Source organism: Neophocaena asiaeorientalis, unplaced genomic scaffold (genome assembly GCF_003031525.2).
Source record: "Neophocaena asiaeorientalis asiaeorientalis breed wild unplaced genomic scaffold, Neophocaena_asiaeorientalis_V1.1 scaffold603, whole genome shotgun sequence".
Classification (NCBI taxonomy): Eukaryota; Metazoa; Chordata; class Mammalia; order Artiodactyla; family Phocoenidae; genus Neophocaena; species Neophocaena asiaeorientalis.
The window spans coordinates 3,276,517-3,291,766 of NW_020175662.1; the positions used below are offsets into that span (position 1 = coordinate 3,276,517).

At 40.5% G+C, this 15,250-nt stretch overlaps 1 pseudogene; it reads right to left on the reverse strand.

Annotated features, from left to right (window-relative positions):
* Positions 1–223: 223 nt before the first annotated feature.
* LOC112390528 (60S ribosomal protein L23-like) lies at positions 224–644 on the reverse strand (annotated as a pseudogene).
* Between the last annotated feature and the right edge of the window lie 14,606 nt (positions 645–15,250).

Sequence of the window (15,250 nt, forward strand, 5' to 3'; positions counted from 1 at the left end):
CCACTGTCAAACAGAAGCCCTAACTCTCACTATAGATGACACTAGGGCGTGTTTTCCTTTTTGTGTGTGTGTTTTCTTTAAAAAAGGAAACCAGTTAGCTTTGAATATCCTCATTACTTATTTTTGGGGGGGGGTTGGGAGCAAATAAATTTTTTACACCAGGGAAGCCCGCAAATAATTTTTAATGGGGTGGGTTTTTTTAAAAAACAAAAACACTGGAGAATCATACAATGCTGCCAGCATTGGACACAATTAGGCCACAAGTCTGCGCACACCTTTGCAACCGGCCCTATGATGGCAGAGCCTCTCCTCTTGCCTTTACTGTTTCCTATGACCTCCACATGATACCAAAATAAAGGAACATCTTTCTCCGGGATGACTTCCGTTGTTGAATTACCACTGCTGCACGTATCTTCCTTCTGAGCTCCGGTTTGCCTTTCTCGACTGTGGCCATCACCATGTCGCCTGCATCAGCAGCAGGAATCTGTCCAACCGTCCCTCGATCCACTTCACAGAGATAGTACACAGAATTTTGGCTCCCGTGCTGTCAGCATAGCTCATCATGGTTCCTACCAGAAGACCCCAGAAATGCAGAATTTTGCATGGGAGGAACCACCACATCCTCGCTTCTACCTCTCGAACATGAAAAAAGGCCGCATTCCTTTTTTTTTTTATTGTGGTAAAATATATATAACATAAAATTTACCCTTTTAAGCCTTTTTGAGTGTATAATTCTGTGGCATTCAGTCAGTCTCATGTTGTGCAGTCATCACCGCTACCTTCAGAACTTTTTTTTGATCACTACTAACAAACTCTGTACCCATTAAACACTAAGGTTTCCCCATTCCACGCTCCCCTCAACCACTGGCAAACACCATTTTACTTTCTGTCTCTATGCAGTTGACTATTCTAGGCACCTCATATAGGTGAAATATACAATATCTGTCCTTCTTTGTCTGGCTTATTTCACTTAGCATAATGTCTTCAAGCTTCACCCATGTTGTCTCATTGCTTTTGAAATGGTTTTCCCACTCAGACCGTACCATCATAGCCTAGAGTCTTCTGTACACCCCCATTTTGAGGTTGCCTTTCTTGCTCCAGCCTCCTGCAAAGTGGTGGTCTCCTGCCCCTACCACCCCAAAGTGTGAGTGCCTTTTAGGGAGACCACCCCACAGTCCGCCAGACTTGGTTGCTGGGCTCTATTCGTCCTTTCCAAGGTTCTAGGATTTTCAAATGCCTGCTAAATCTTCTGTAACGATCAATTCAAATATACACAAGTTTGGCGATTCAAATTACTTTTTCCAAAAGTACTTTAAAATGCATTCAGTTATTAATTGCCTGGTGGCCCTTTAATCAAATGGGAAAATTGACACAGCCAGAGGCATGTATTTTTGTGCAAAGAAAATTTATTTAAGAAGAAACAGCAGCTCTTACTGCTTAATTTAAACTGAGAAAACTGTGGAAAATCCACTACTATGGAAAATTAAAAAAACATTGCCAGCTGCAAACAGTGACTAATTGTACAAGATGAAGACTGCCCGGAATTAATAACGTGCATTCTTCTGTGTGAAGAACCCCCTACCACTTCAATTGACTGGGAGATTAAATTACTTCTAAGTTTGCCATATTAAAACAGAACAGGAATAAAACGTTAGTGAAGGTACGTCTATTATTTACTGTCTGTGATATGGATATAATTATTTCCAAACAACTACAATGTGACGTGACCAGTAATATTTAAATGACTCTTTTAGCAAAAGAATCTACGGCAACATTTTTTACCCGAAGGGGAAAAAAAATATCCTTCTCTTACTTCGAAAGTAATAAAATGATGCCTAGTGGACTTCTACAGAGGGTAGGTCCCTGCCCCAATGGACAGAAATGTGCTTGCTGTCCGAGTTTATACATTTCCCTCTCTGCATTAGATAGTGCTCTGGGGCAGTATGTGAAGCAGAAAACCTTAGCAATTCATTTCATGAGCTCTGATCTTAAATGGAAGTGATCCAGAGGAAACCGGTGTAGATGCTTCAAGGCTTCTCCTGGTGCCTGATGTGACCATGAGCACATGTCTAACAGGATGGGTTCCTTTATGGGAGGCAGGAGGGAAGGGCAGAGCGATTTCCTGGGAAAAGGGGGTTCATTCATAAGGGACATACATTCACACAGGCCCCGTCAACATCACGGACACATCCTCCAAGCTTGATCATGACACTGTACTACCTTGTAGGCCTTGGTTTCCTCCATGATAAAATGAGGATTAAATGACATAAAACAATGCTGCCCCTTTTCTTGCCCTGTTGTCAGGATTGGATTAATTTTCTTGCCCCAGAGGGTCACCAGGAGGTTCTGTCAGTTTTCCTAGTGCATCCAAACTCTGATCCTGTGAAACAAGATACAGCAAGAAGATGCCATTCAATGACCAGGAGAGATCTGTTCAAGTGAGAGGGATAAAGAAAAGAAATTCAGAAAACTAAGAGCTCTATTTGTATGAAGTGATGGGATGTTTGGGGGTTTGTTTAGTTGTTTGGTTTGTTTTTCAAATTTTAGAGATTAGCAAATAACTCAAGGAACCAAGGAACTGAATGAAGCCAACTGGACATGTGTGTTGAGGAGGCGTCTCAAAGATGGAGATTTCCTCGGCAGAGAGGCGCTGTCTTCCTTGTCTGCTTATCCTTTAATGCTCACACAGAGGGTACATTCAGCCTCTTGCTATTTGATATTGCTGGCAGGAAGGTCCGAGTATTGGCCTGGAGAGAATAAAGGCATGTTGTTTAGAAATGCAGAGGCTTAACCCGAAGCGTAACTGGTTTGCGGTTTACCACAGAAATTATCTGGACATATCATTTGATTTCCAGGTTTTAAATGTTATTCTAAACAAGATCTGGCTGCACAGCCCTCCGTTATATGACGCACAGAGACTTTATCTGCCACCAAATGCCATTCAAGCTTAATGCTGCAGCAGTGAATTGTATAAATTGGGGTATTCTTTGAGGCCCTAGAGCATTATGGCCTCTCAGAGGGGGAGAGATGAGGCCTGCTTCCTTCTCCCTGTTGCTCAGGTAAGACACTTTTTAGGCTGTTTCTCTCTATTTGGGTCCTTTTGGTTTTCCTTTTTAAGAAACACTTAAGACTGATTGTAGCAGGCCCACCCTTATCTACATGCTGGGTGTCCAGGTGCATTTATCACTGGATTTGAGGAGTCATGGGGAAGGTTCACGACCTGGCAAAGCTTCCTCTCCCTGCTGGCAAATACCCCCAAGAGGCAACGAACTGATTTGCACTTTTGCCAATAACTGCTATCAAGCAGGATGTGAAAAGGTGGACCTCCAGATCCTGAAGGGGAAGCAGCCCTAGGAAAGGCACCGGAAAGGGAGAAATGGGACACAGGACCCAGGGTCAGACTGCCTGGGCCTGGGTGGTTTCTGCCTTTTAGAGGTGGCAGACTGACGTGCCCTGTTGCCTTCACACATCATTTCACATGTAGAGTTTGCCCCAACCTTGAGTGAAACCAGGACATTCAGAAAACATAAATTTGCCCTAAAGAGTTGTCTCGACTCAGTATCTCCAACTCCCCTCATTTTCCTTGAACTCACTTCAGTCAGACTCTCATCCCGGCTGCTCATTCGGAACTGCCTTTGTCCAGGTCATCGTGACCTTTACGTTGCCAGATCCAGTGGACACTCCTGACCCTTGTTATTTGACTATGAGGAATATCCGATCCAGTTGATCTTTCCTCCTGAACACTTCTGTACTTTGAAATTTGGACACACAAAGAAACATCAGAGGGGCATGCACACGGAAGACCTTGTGAGGACACAGCAAGAAGGCAGCCATACGCAAGCCAAGGAGAGAGGCCTCGGAAGATGGCAAACCTGCAACACCTTGATCTTGGACTCCCAGCCTCCAGAATTAGGAGAAAATACATCTCTGTTGTTTAAGGCATCCAGTCTGTGGTATTTTGTTATGGCAGCCCTAACAAACTAATACTCTTGTCAAGATGCTAACCATCGATAAATCAAGCGTTCGTCAACTAGTTGTCTCTGAAAATTATACTCGGACAAAAAGTAGAAGACAGAGACTTTGGCCTCAAGAAGCTTGCCATGTGTTGCACGTGCAGAGGTACTTGCATGTTAGGGACGGTTCTGGTTATTCTCCATTTCCCTCTCTAGCCCCACTCTCCCCGCCGTGATGCTCTGCTTGGTGCTTGGGGATGCTGATCCAGGGGATTGTATCACCTGGGCTCTCTTGCCCTCTGGCTTCCAACTGGGTTTGGCTAATGGAAATTAATACCAGGAGATTGGAGGTGGAAGAGAGAGGTAAGTTAGTTATTGCAACCCTTCTCCTTAAAGGGCCAGGTTGTGTCAATGCCTGGGTTTCTTCCCAGCCAGAGCTTTCTCTAGGTTCTGTCATCTCCATTCCCTTTCCTTGTCCCTGTAGGCCTATAAGTGGTCATGGCTTCCCATCACCCCTAATCCCCAGGTGCTCTCTCCTCTGTTGGCTCCCTTAAACACTACCCACACCTCTATAAAGAATCCTAAGTTAATTAAGCTCTTTTTAATTGACCTCTTTGAGTATGCTGTTTGTTTTCCATCAGAACGCTGACTCATACGGAGAGGTAGAGTAGTATGGTGAGAAAAACCATCACTTTGGTGTCAGACAGCCCTGAGTTTGTTTTTTTTCTCAAATTGAAGTATAGTTGCTGTACAATATTATATAAGTTACATGTGTACAATATAGTGCTTCACAATATGTAATGGTAATACTCCATTTATAGTTATTATAAAATATTGGTTGTATTCCCTGTGTTATACAATATATCCTTGTAGATTATTTTATACATAATAATATGTAGCTCTTAATCCCCTATCCCTAAATTGCTCCCTCTCCCTCCTCTCTCCCCGCTCGTAACCACTAGTTTTTTCTCTATATCTGTGAGTCTGTTTCTTTTTTGTTATATTCACTAGTTTATTGTATTTTTTAGATTCCACATGTAAGTGATATCATATAGTATTTATCCTTCTTTGTCTGACATTTCACTTAGCATAAAACCCTCCAAATTCATCCATGTTGTTGCAAATGGCAACATTTTATTCTTTTTTATGGCTGAGTAGTATTCCGTTATATATATATATATATACCACATCTTCTTTAACCATTCATCTGCTGATGGACACTTAGGTTGCTTCCATATCTTGGCAATTGTAAATAATGTTGCTATGAACATTGGGCATGTATTCTTTGGAATTAGTGTTTTGTTTTTTCCGATATAGACCCAGGAGTGGAATTGCTGGATGGTGTGATTAGACAGCCCTGAATTTGAATACCAGCCCATCAGTAAACAATTGCACAGTTGCACGATTCTGTTGCAAGTTTCTTTATCTCTTGGATCCTCAGTCTCCCCTGAGGATATATAAAGTGGGCACAATAACACTTTTCTTATAGGGTTGCTAAGAAAGTTAAATAAGATAATATACAGTGCTTGGCAAATAGCAAGTGCTCAACAATGGTATTACAGAAGTAGATGAAGTAGTTGGTTTTATTTTACAGACATTCTTAGAAATACTTAAGCCCAAAGAAATGCCTTCCTCATGAGAAAGTTGCAGGTGCCAGAGCAATTTTAAAGAAGAGATCGAAGTCCTGACAGGTCCCCCGTGCTGGGCAGAACTGATGGTCCCAAGCCATGGGGGACACACCCCTTCTCCCAGTTATTCAATCCAACACTAAACTAGGTATTATTTTGAAGGGATTTTGTAATTAAGGTTCCACATCAGTTGACCTTAAGATAGGTAGATTACCTAATCACATGAGCCCTTTAGAAACAGAGACTTTTCTCTGACTGGTCCCAGAAGGAGGAGGCAGAGAAACACACTCCAGCTGGCCTGGAGGAAAGAAAAACATCCAGGTTGTGAACTGCCTACAGGGGCCACATGGCAAAGAACTGCGGACAGCCTCTGGGAGCTGAGAGAGGTCCCCAGCCAACTTCTAGCAGGAAAACAGAAAAACAAAGACCTCAGTCCTACAACCACAGGAAATGGATTCTGTCCACAAAATGACCTCGGGCCCCAGGTGAGAACTGTGGCCTCAGCTGACACTTTGATTTCATCCCAGTGGATCTTGCCCTACGGAAACTATGAGAAATAAATTTCTGGTGTTTTAAATCACCAAGTTTGTGGTCATTTGTTTCACAGTAAATAATAACAACCACACATCGAACTTCTGCCCCTGATGGGAAACAAAATTGTCTATGTAGCTATTGGCCAAAGGGATAAACAAGTGAGCAGAAACAACACAGAAAAATAGCTTCTGACTTCAAGTGACGTTTTTAGTAGGCTCGTTAATTTCAAAAATGGTAATGGAAGACTTTGGAAAATTCCACAGTTCAAGATAGGAAAAGGAAGGCTTACCAAAAGGTAAACACCTTAGTTCCTGTCTGCACGCTGTTTCTTTAGGCTACTAAGCTCTCTCTTTCTCAGGGGGCCATAGTGCAAAAAACTAAAAGAAACAATCTTAAAGAAACAATCAAGTAAAATAAAGCATATAGGAAACTTTGTTTATGTAGTAAAGGTGTGCCAGCAAAGAAAAATGGAATTTAAATAATTACCTTGGTAAAGCAGAGCACATATTAGCTCTAGGAATCAAGTCTACTGTTTAAGGAACTTTTTGCAGTCTGTATTTATAAGTGATTAATAGCTATAAAGGAAGAATCTTACTCTGGCACGTGTTAATCCACTTCATTATCTATGATATATATTTGATTGTTCTTTTTTTTTCCATATTTGAAAATGTGTGCTTCAGGTAGATTTTCATGATTTTGATAGATTTTTAAAACTTTCCTTATGAGCATTTAAGGGAATCTAAATTATTTTCTGAATCCTCATTGTTTCTCTCTTGTTCTCTGGAATAATGTGCAGAACTGAGTTTTGCAACACAGTGCTAAGGTCTTTGTTTTATTATGGGGCTAATTATTACCATAGGTCACTATAAGATAAGAAGCCACAAATACGTTAGTAATGACAAAAATCTAAGCAGCTAAAAGAGCATACATGCTTGGATGAGGATATATTCTTGCAAAGATATCTTTACATTTCAGTAATTAAGCATGTCATATTAATTGCATGGCCCTTTCATAAAGCCTTGCAAAAAAAAAAACACATCAAGAACTTTTCCTCTTGATATCAGATTAGAACTGATTGCATAATTCCATTACCTGGATAATTAAATACAAATTTAGTAGCTTCAGAACTGTACAATGTTGTGGTTTCATTTTCTAATAGAATTACCCTGCCTTTGGTGTAGAATCCTTGCTAAGCAATGGAGATCTAATTACTTAGTGACATGACATTAACTCCTCAGGGACCTTTCCTCGGAGAAAAGGCTCAGATTAAAAATGATTCAGGGAGCTTCTTTCTCATTTCATTACTGGGATCTAAATCACAGGAATTAGAGATGTGAGAGATCTATTAGGTTTTCTTCTCTCTTATTCAGGGAGCACGGGAAGAGTGTTCATCAGATATCGTTCTTCTGGGTTTGCTTAGGTCCAATTTACATAAAAAAAGAACAATTTCTGGATGTAACATATTGTTGGGATGAGTCCCTCCTCCAGCCCCTGAAAGACACATCATTTCTGTCACTTCACAGATTCTCTAATGATGATCTCAGGACACACTTGTTTGCCAAGGTGCAGGGTGATAACATGGCTGTGTTCCTGACAGAATAATTACCTCACGTTGAAAATGATTTTAGGCAGAACTAAACAGGACTATCCTCATGTGAAGGATACCTTTCAGTAACTCTGAAAATAACTCTGTGTAGGATTTGAAGGCCTTCATCGTTTGGTTTGATAACAGACCTTGAAGCCACTTCTGTAGGTCAGAGTCCAATTATTTTCACAATAGTTTAAACTTATACCAGCTCTGATTCCCTGAAAGTTTTTAAATCAGGGTGTGCAAAGAAACATCATCCATCACCTCTACCAGTGGGAATGACGGGGTAGAGCAGGTGTTTTCCATGTTTGCCGTCTGTGTCAGTTTGTGTTTTAGGTCCTGCATCTGTGGCCATCTGGAGGTCATCTCAGTAGTCCTGCTGACCTTGGTTGGGCTTGTCCACTGGGGTGACTTAGCTCTTGTCCTGTATTGGGCTAGCCTCGGCTTGTCCCCTGCTGATGGCAGAAGTTCGAGGGTGAGCAAACCCAATGCACAAGCCCATATCAAGCCTCTGCTTGCCGCCTATCTTTTCACATTGCACTGAACAAAGAAAGACACACAGTGAGCTCAGTGTCAGGTACAGGGTGCTACCATCAGGCTATCCTGCCCATGGAGGAGGGCAAAGGGACATGACACAGGGTATGGATACAGGGAGGGATGAAAATTTGGGGCCATTATGGTTATTTACCACACAGTTCCATCAGCAACTGTGGGACTGCTCTTTTATATAATCTGGGGAAAATCTCTTTATTATTAAACTGTCTCTTAGATGATTTTCAACCCTGGAGTAGGTTTAGAAATGAGCCATTAAATGAGATGTTGTAGAAGAAAGTATGTAGTGTCTTGATTATCTTTGAGTCCTTTAGTCATTATTGAAATTGCTAATTAGAAAGATAATCTTGGATGCAATTGATATCTTTTCTATCTTTATTAATCAGAAACACTATTCCTTAGGTATAACTGTCTTAGTCTGCTCAGGCTGCTATAACAATATGCCATAGACTGGGTGGCTTAAACAACAGGAATTTATCTGTCATGGTTCTGGAGGCTGGGAAGTCCAAGATCAAGGTAGCAGACAATTGAGTTCCAACGGTGAGGGCTCTTTTCTGGCTTTTAGATAGCTACCAGCTTACTGTGTCCTCACGTGGGAGGGAGGGAGGGAAGGAAAGAGAGAGAGGAAGAGGGAAGGAAGGAGGCAGGGAGGGAAAGGGGGAGAGAGAGAGAGTTTGTTTCTGGTGTCTCTTCTTATAAGGACACTAATCCCATCATGAGAGGCCCCACCCTCATGACCTCATCTAACCCTAATTACCTCCCAAAGGCCCTATTTCCAAATACCTTCACATTGGAGGTTAGGGCTTCAACATAGAATTTGGGGTGGGGGGAGACATAATTCAGTCCACAGCAATAGCTATTACCCAAATAGATTCTTCAATATGTGAGGGAGCTCCATGAGAGCAGTGTCTCTATTGCTAAAAGTGAGATGTGGATGGTAATGGAAATGGGTGAGGGTTGAACTGGGAGGGCATTGTGAATAATGTAGGAAGGAGAGAGGTTGGGGTGTATCACTTTGAGAACTTATTCCTGTGACCTGGGCTTCAGACTTCACATTATCCACTCCATGATAAGCACCCATCCAGAAGTCAGTCACATTGTCTAAGATTTGGTAAGACAAACACTACACTTCCCTGATGACCCCAGGGAGACCATGCTAGTGGTAGTTATTTTACAACCGCATCAGAAAAATGAAACATAGTTTACACTACAATTGCAAAGATGATTAAGATAATATATTTTCACTTGGAATGATACAGTGAAAGAAGCATTTTTATTTTATAAATTGTGGGTCTTTTTTTATATGTGCAGAAGATACTCTTCAGAAGATAACTTTAGTTTTAAAACAATAATACTTGATATACTAAATTACAAATTAAAAAACCTAGCTCTTCCATAAGCTTTTAAGTTTGACTTAAAAATTTTATTATTCTATTTATTAACCTAGCAAATTTAACAATTACTTTTTTTTTTTTTTGTGGTACGTGGTGGGCCTCTCCCATTGCGGAGCACAGGCTCTGGACGCGCAGGCTCAGTGGCCATGGCTTACAGGCCCAGCCATTCCGCAGCATGTGGAATCTTCCCGGACCGGGGCATGAACCCGTGTCCCCTGCATTGGCAGGTGGACTCTCATCCACTGCTCCACCAGGGAAGCCCTAACAATTACTTTTTAAACTGGTTTTTGAATACACTTGTTTAATTTAATTAATAAATTGAAATATCTTAAAATAAATTCAATTACATTTACTAATTAATGTACTTGATTTCCTTTTAAAGTCTTTTGTTTGATAGAACAACCTTCTCAAATACTCAACTTGTTCTTATAATTCCAATAATTGAAATTTGTATATGGTGATTCTTAAGCTCTCTTAGACAATCCAGTAATATTTATAACCTTAGTTAGATTTCAACTTAAAATCACAAGTCTAAATCAATTACTGGTTCATACATCTTAATACTGGAATTACAAGGCTGATCAGTTACTCTAACAGGACAGATTCTCTTAAATATTACAAGTAGTATTATATACCAAATATGCAGATTTCTTTCCACTCAAACATATTGAAACTACAAGTTTGAGCCTCTTAACACTTCTTCTACATTTCATTCTGAAAGATTTGAATTATCTCAAGCCATGTTAAGGATTGAGGTCGCTTAATGACCAGTTTCCAAGTAGGACCAAGGCTGGATTCTTGTCAGCAATCCTGATAGAATATGCTGCTGCTTCTTCATAGTCATTATATTTAAACCCCCACTGCCAAACGGGTGATCCCAGATAGACCTGTGCCCTGAGTTCGAGTTTTGTCTTACCTAATTCTTCTGTAATCCGAGTCTGAACACCTCCACCCAGGAAAATCACTAGATTACATTTGACATATTTTTGGCTCTTTATTGTATGTAAATTTCTCTTCTCCCTAATTCTAAAGATCTTTGAACTTCCCAGAAGTGTGCATTCTTTCCATATACTTTTAATCTCTTATGACCATACAACTTTTTCAGATATAAAATAATACCCAATTCGATTGTGGAGATTTCTCACGGCTTTGAGTATTTTGGTCACAACTTTCAAGGTCATTTTAATGACACAGGTGTTTTTCAGAAAGTCAAAGTCTAAATGCGATCAGATTTCTTCATTTCAAACCACTGATGGCATCTTCCAGATGGTGCGTTTCTCACTACACAGCAAGATCACAGTATGATTTGAAGTTTTTTGAAGTATTCAAATGTAAATGACAAGTAATGTTTCCATAGCTTACTTTAAACCTTGTGAGTTGACCGAGAAATGCTGATTCCTCATTAGCAAATTTTGAATACATTTAAATATGGAAATCTTTATATGTTTATGTCTTGTCTCCTGAAGTAGATTGTAAGCTCCTTAAGGGATAACACCCAGTCTTACATTTATTAGCTGGAGAATAGTAATTGGCTAGATAATGAAGACTAGTTATTTGATCAGGACTTGGACTCTTGCCTCATAGCAGAGAAGGGATATTTTTGTTCTTTAAATCAGATGCTCAGCCCTGTGGCAAGAAAATAAATTCTGGGGACAAAGACACTGCTTAACTTGTAAAATTTATTTAGAATCCTTAAATCCAGGACCAAGTACGTATTCTCAGGGGACATTGCACTCTCTCTAAAAAGTCATTGACTTTATGTAAAAGACAATCTTTTAAAAATGTAATATCATCATATTCTGAACCATCTGGATGACAAATATAATGGAGTCCTGCCATGTAATTTCAGCACCAAGTCTGTGACTGTAGTATTATTGGAGTCCATCAGAAAAATGAAGGAGAATATATATTGCAGTTAAAGATCATTATGATAACAATTACTCGAGGAAGTAATGCTTTGACCAATAAGTAATAAGGATCAAATGATGTCAACATATTCAGTTTGAAAAACACTTCCCAGGAATTCAGATAGTTGCATTGGCATGCCCAACTCAACAGAACAAGGGAGGGGCAGACGACACTGTAGTCAGGTTGTAAGTGGTCGCTCAATTTCAGGAAAACGTTATGTATGTCTCATGAATTGAATGTTAATTTGAATTTTATTGGGTTTGCAATTTGTTTGTAATTAGTGCACAGACTTTGGTTTTATAATTGAATAAGAACTGCAATAGGAGTTCATCACTAGTTTTATGTTCATACATGTTTAAGTAATATTATAAACATAATTGGAGTCAACATCTGGGCTTCAATGGGAATTACTTTTTTTTCTTTTAGAGTGATTTTACAGTACTCACATTGAGAAACTTTGGTGCAACATTTATATACTAGTATGATTTCCATTTTCATCACAGAGAACTTAAGTATTTTAAGGGCAATTTGAGTATAATAATTGATTAAAAAAAGGGTACATATCCATGTGTATGTGAGTGTATACATGTATACATCTTACCAAAAACTACAAAATGCTTTGAAATCCCAGAAGATAAATTATATTTACATATGTACTATTACAATAAAAATCATTATAACATTGCATCAGGAGATCTGAAAATAAAGCACAGCATGGCTAATCCTGACCCAGGACTATAAGTCTATGCAGTGAGGTATGTTAATTCCTCTCATGGAGTAGAGTTATATTAACCCATTAGGACACCCTGTTGCTTGTTTGCATTTCTGTCTCTGGGATTTTCATGCCAAATGCAAGCACCAGAATGGAGAGTTCAGTCTGCTCTGCTGGAGGGATGTAAACAGCACTCCCTAGTTCACCTGTTTATTGTCACTGTGACACCGTCTGAGTGATGGGACCCTGGGAGGTGCCTGAACCTGAGAATCATTTGATTGGGGAGATGCCTGGGGCCTGGTCTTTTAAAAACAAACCCCCCAAAAGCGTTTTCAATCTGATTCTCTTAACCTGGGGTTCTTACTCTGGGTAGGACCCTGGGAACTGGGGAAAAAAAAAGAAGGGGAGAAAACCTCCCCATACAGAGAAGAGCAAATTGAAAGTCACAGAGGGGTGTGCCCCAAGGCAGTGTGTAAATCCACTTCCTTTGTCATAACAAGGACAAATCCTATCTTTGAAGTTTCTCCTTCCTGTTACAAGGAGAATGTCTTTTGTTTAATCCATTTTAGCCCTTAATACCTGACCGGGATCAATCCCATTGGCTAGATTACACAGCATTCACACTGATTTTAAACTGGCCTGGGGTTGGGGGTCGGCGGACAGGGGGTGCCAGGTACTGCCTCATTGGTGTGAGAATCTCAAAAACAATCAACATCTCTGTCCAGACCACCTTGATTTTGACAAACAAGCCGTCCTTTTACACTTAAATGCATAATCATAATGACCATTGTTAAACAGATTTTGGTGTGTTCTATAAACGGTATATTTTCAGTGGTCCTTTAAAAATGTTCTTATTCACTCATTCACAGTGGCATAGGAGACTGTGAGGTTCATCACATAGAACATAATGCCTTCAATTAGAATTCAAGGGCCACCTTCTTCCCCAGTCCCCATATCAACTGTGGGTGCCATCTTGAGCAATAGGGGACACTGAGCTTCTCAGTCCCTAGCCTCAATGTCATATCTCTTTCACAGGGATCTGATTATTGAGTAAGAAAAAGAAAATAAGAAAGCCTTTTAATAAAATGCAGTCCTATATTTTCAATCTCTAAGAAAGCTTTCAGCACCTTTTCTTACAAGAATTCTCAAACCTAGTGACAAGCAAAGGTGAGGAGCCTTCAGAGTAGACTTCAAAAGGGGCCATTTATGGGCTCCCCCGGTGGCGTAGTGGTTGAGAGTCCGCCTGCCGATGCAGGGGACACGGGTTCGTGCCCTGGTCCGGGAAGATCCCACGTGCCGCGGAGCGGCTGGGCCTGTGAACCTTGGCCGCTGAGCCTGCGCATCCGGACCCTGTGCTCTGCAACAGGAGAGGCCCGCATACCGCAAAAAAAAAAAAGGGCCATTTCCTAATTAGGTATTTTTCTAGGCACATGGCTATTAACTGGTTCTTAAGCAATACACATTGTCTCTCAAATCACTTCAGGTTGCCTGAGTGCTGAGAAACTATCCCAGAAAACCAAACAGCAGAGCGGGAAGGAAGGAAGGTGGAGCAGGCTGCCATTACCAGTGGGACTTTCACTTACTCTCTTATCCAGAAGGAGGCCAAAACCTCACAACTACTTCTCACCAACCTGTTGTGTCTTTGAAAAACTTAATCACATAGGAATGACTAGAAAATAGCACAGTCAGTGGGGACAGGGAATGCACATTTGATGCTTGCGTCAAAGGCAAGACAGATTGGCTCCTGGTTTCTTCATTTTGGCTGGTTAAGTTTGCTCTGACAGTCACCCCGAGCTTCCCAAGGGCAGAAAACATGCTATTCATCTCTCCAGCCACAGGTCACTTCACAAGGGCTTGGGACTTCATGAAGTCTCAAAAAGAGGTTTATGGGTAACCAAATGAATTGATTTTGAGAGTGCATTGTGTGCCCCCCTCCAGAAGAAGGTGAAAATATCATTTGTCACCAATAACCATATCAAGTAACAAATGTGAAACATGCTAGTATTTTTTTCTTCTCTCTTTGATAGTCAGGAGAGAGAAGTGCTGTTTGAGAACTGAAATTGTTTATTGGATGTCACGTTAATTCATTTATTCTTGTGATACTTTTTTCATCTCCATCCTTCACACTGGCAGCTGGAATGCACTTTTGCTTGCACAAGGTAGGAAAAACTGACAGACAAAGTAGAGCATCTTGAGTTACATGGATTAGATTTTAAAGTTTCTAATTTATCAATTTAGCTTAATATAAAAATGATTGGGGGTACAGAAATTGACAAGCTGATCCCAAAATTCACACGGAAATGCAAAGTACCCAGAAGAGCCAACACAATCTTGAAAAGGAAGAACAAAGTTAGAAGACTCACACTTCCTGATTCCAAAATGTATCACTAAGCTGCAGTAATCAAGACCGCATGGTGCTGGCATGTAGAGAGACATTTAGATGGTGATGGTCAGTTTCATGTGTCAGCTTTGCTGAGCTACGGTCTCCTGTTATTTGATCAAACTCTAATCTAGGTGCTGCTGTGGAGGTATTTTGTAAATGTGACTAAAGTCTATAATCAGTTTACTTTAAGGAAGATTATCCCAGATAATCTGGTGGGCCTGATTTAATCAGTGGAAAGGCCTCAAGAGCAGAGCTGAGGCTTCCCTGAGGAAGAAATTCTGCCTGTGGATAGCAGCTTCAGCCTGTGCCTGAGATGTTCAGCCTGCCCTTCCTCACAGCCTGCCCTATGGATTTCAGATTGCCACAGTTGCAAAGTCAATTCTTTACAATAAATCCCTCTCTCTCTCTCTCTCTGTATGTATGTATGTGTAGGTATATATATACAGATGTGTGTATATACATCTCTCTATGTATGTATGTGTGTGTGTGCAAATACGTAAATAAAGGCGTACCTTATTTTACTGGGCTTTGCTTTACTGCACTTCACAGATACTGCGTTTTTTACAAATTGAAGTTTTGTGACAACCCTATGTTAAGC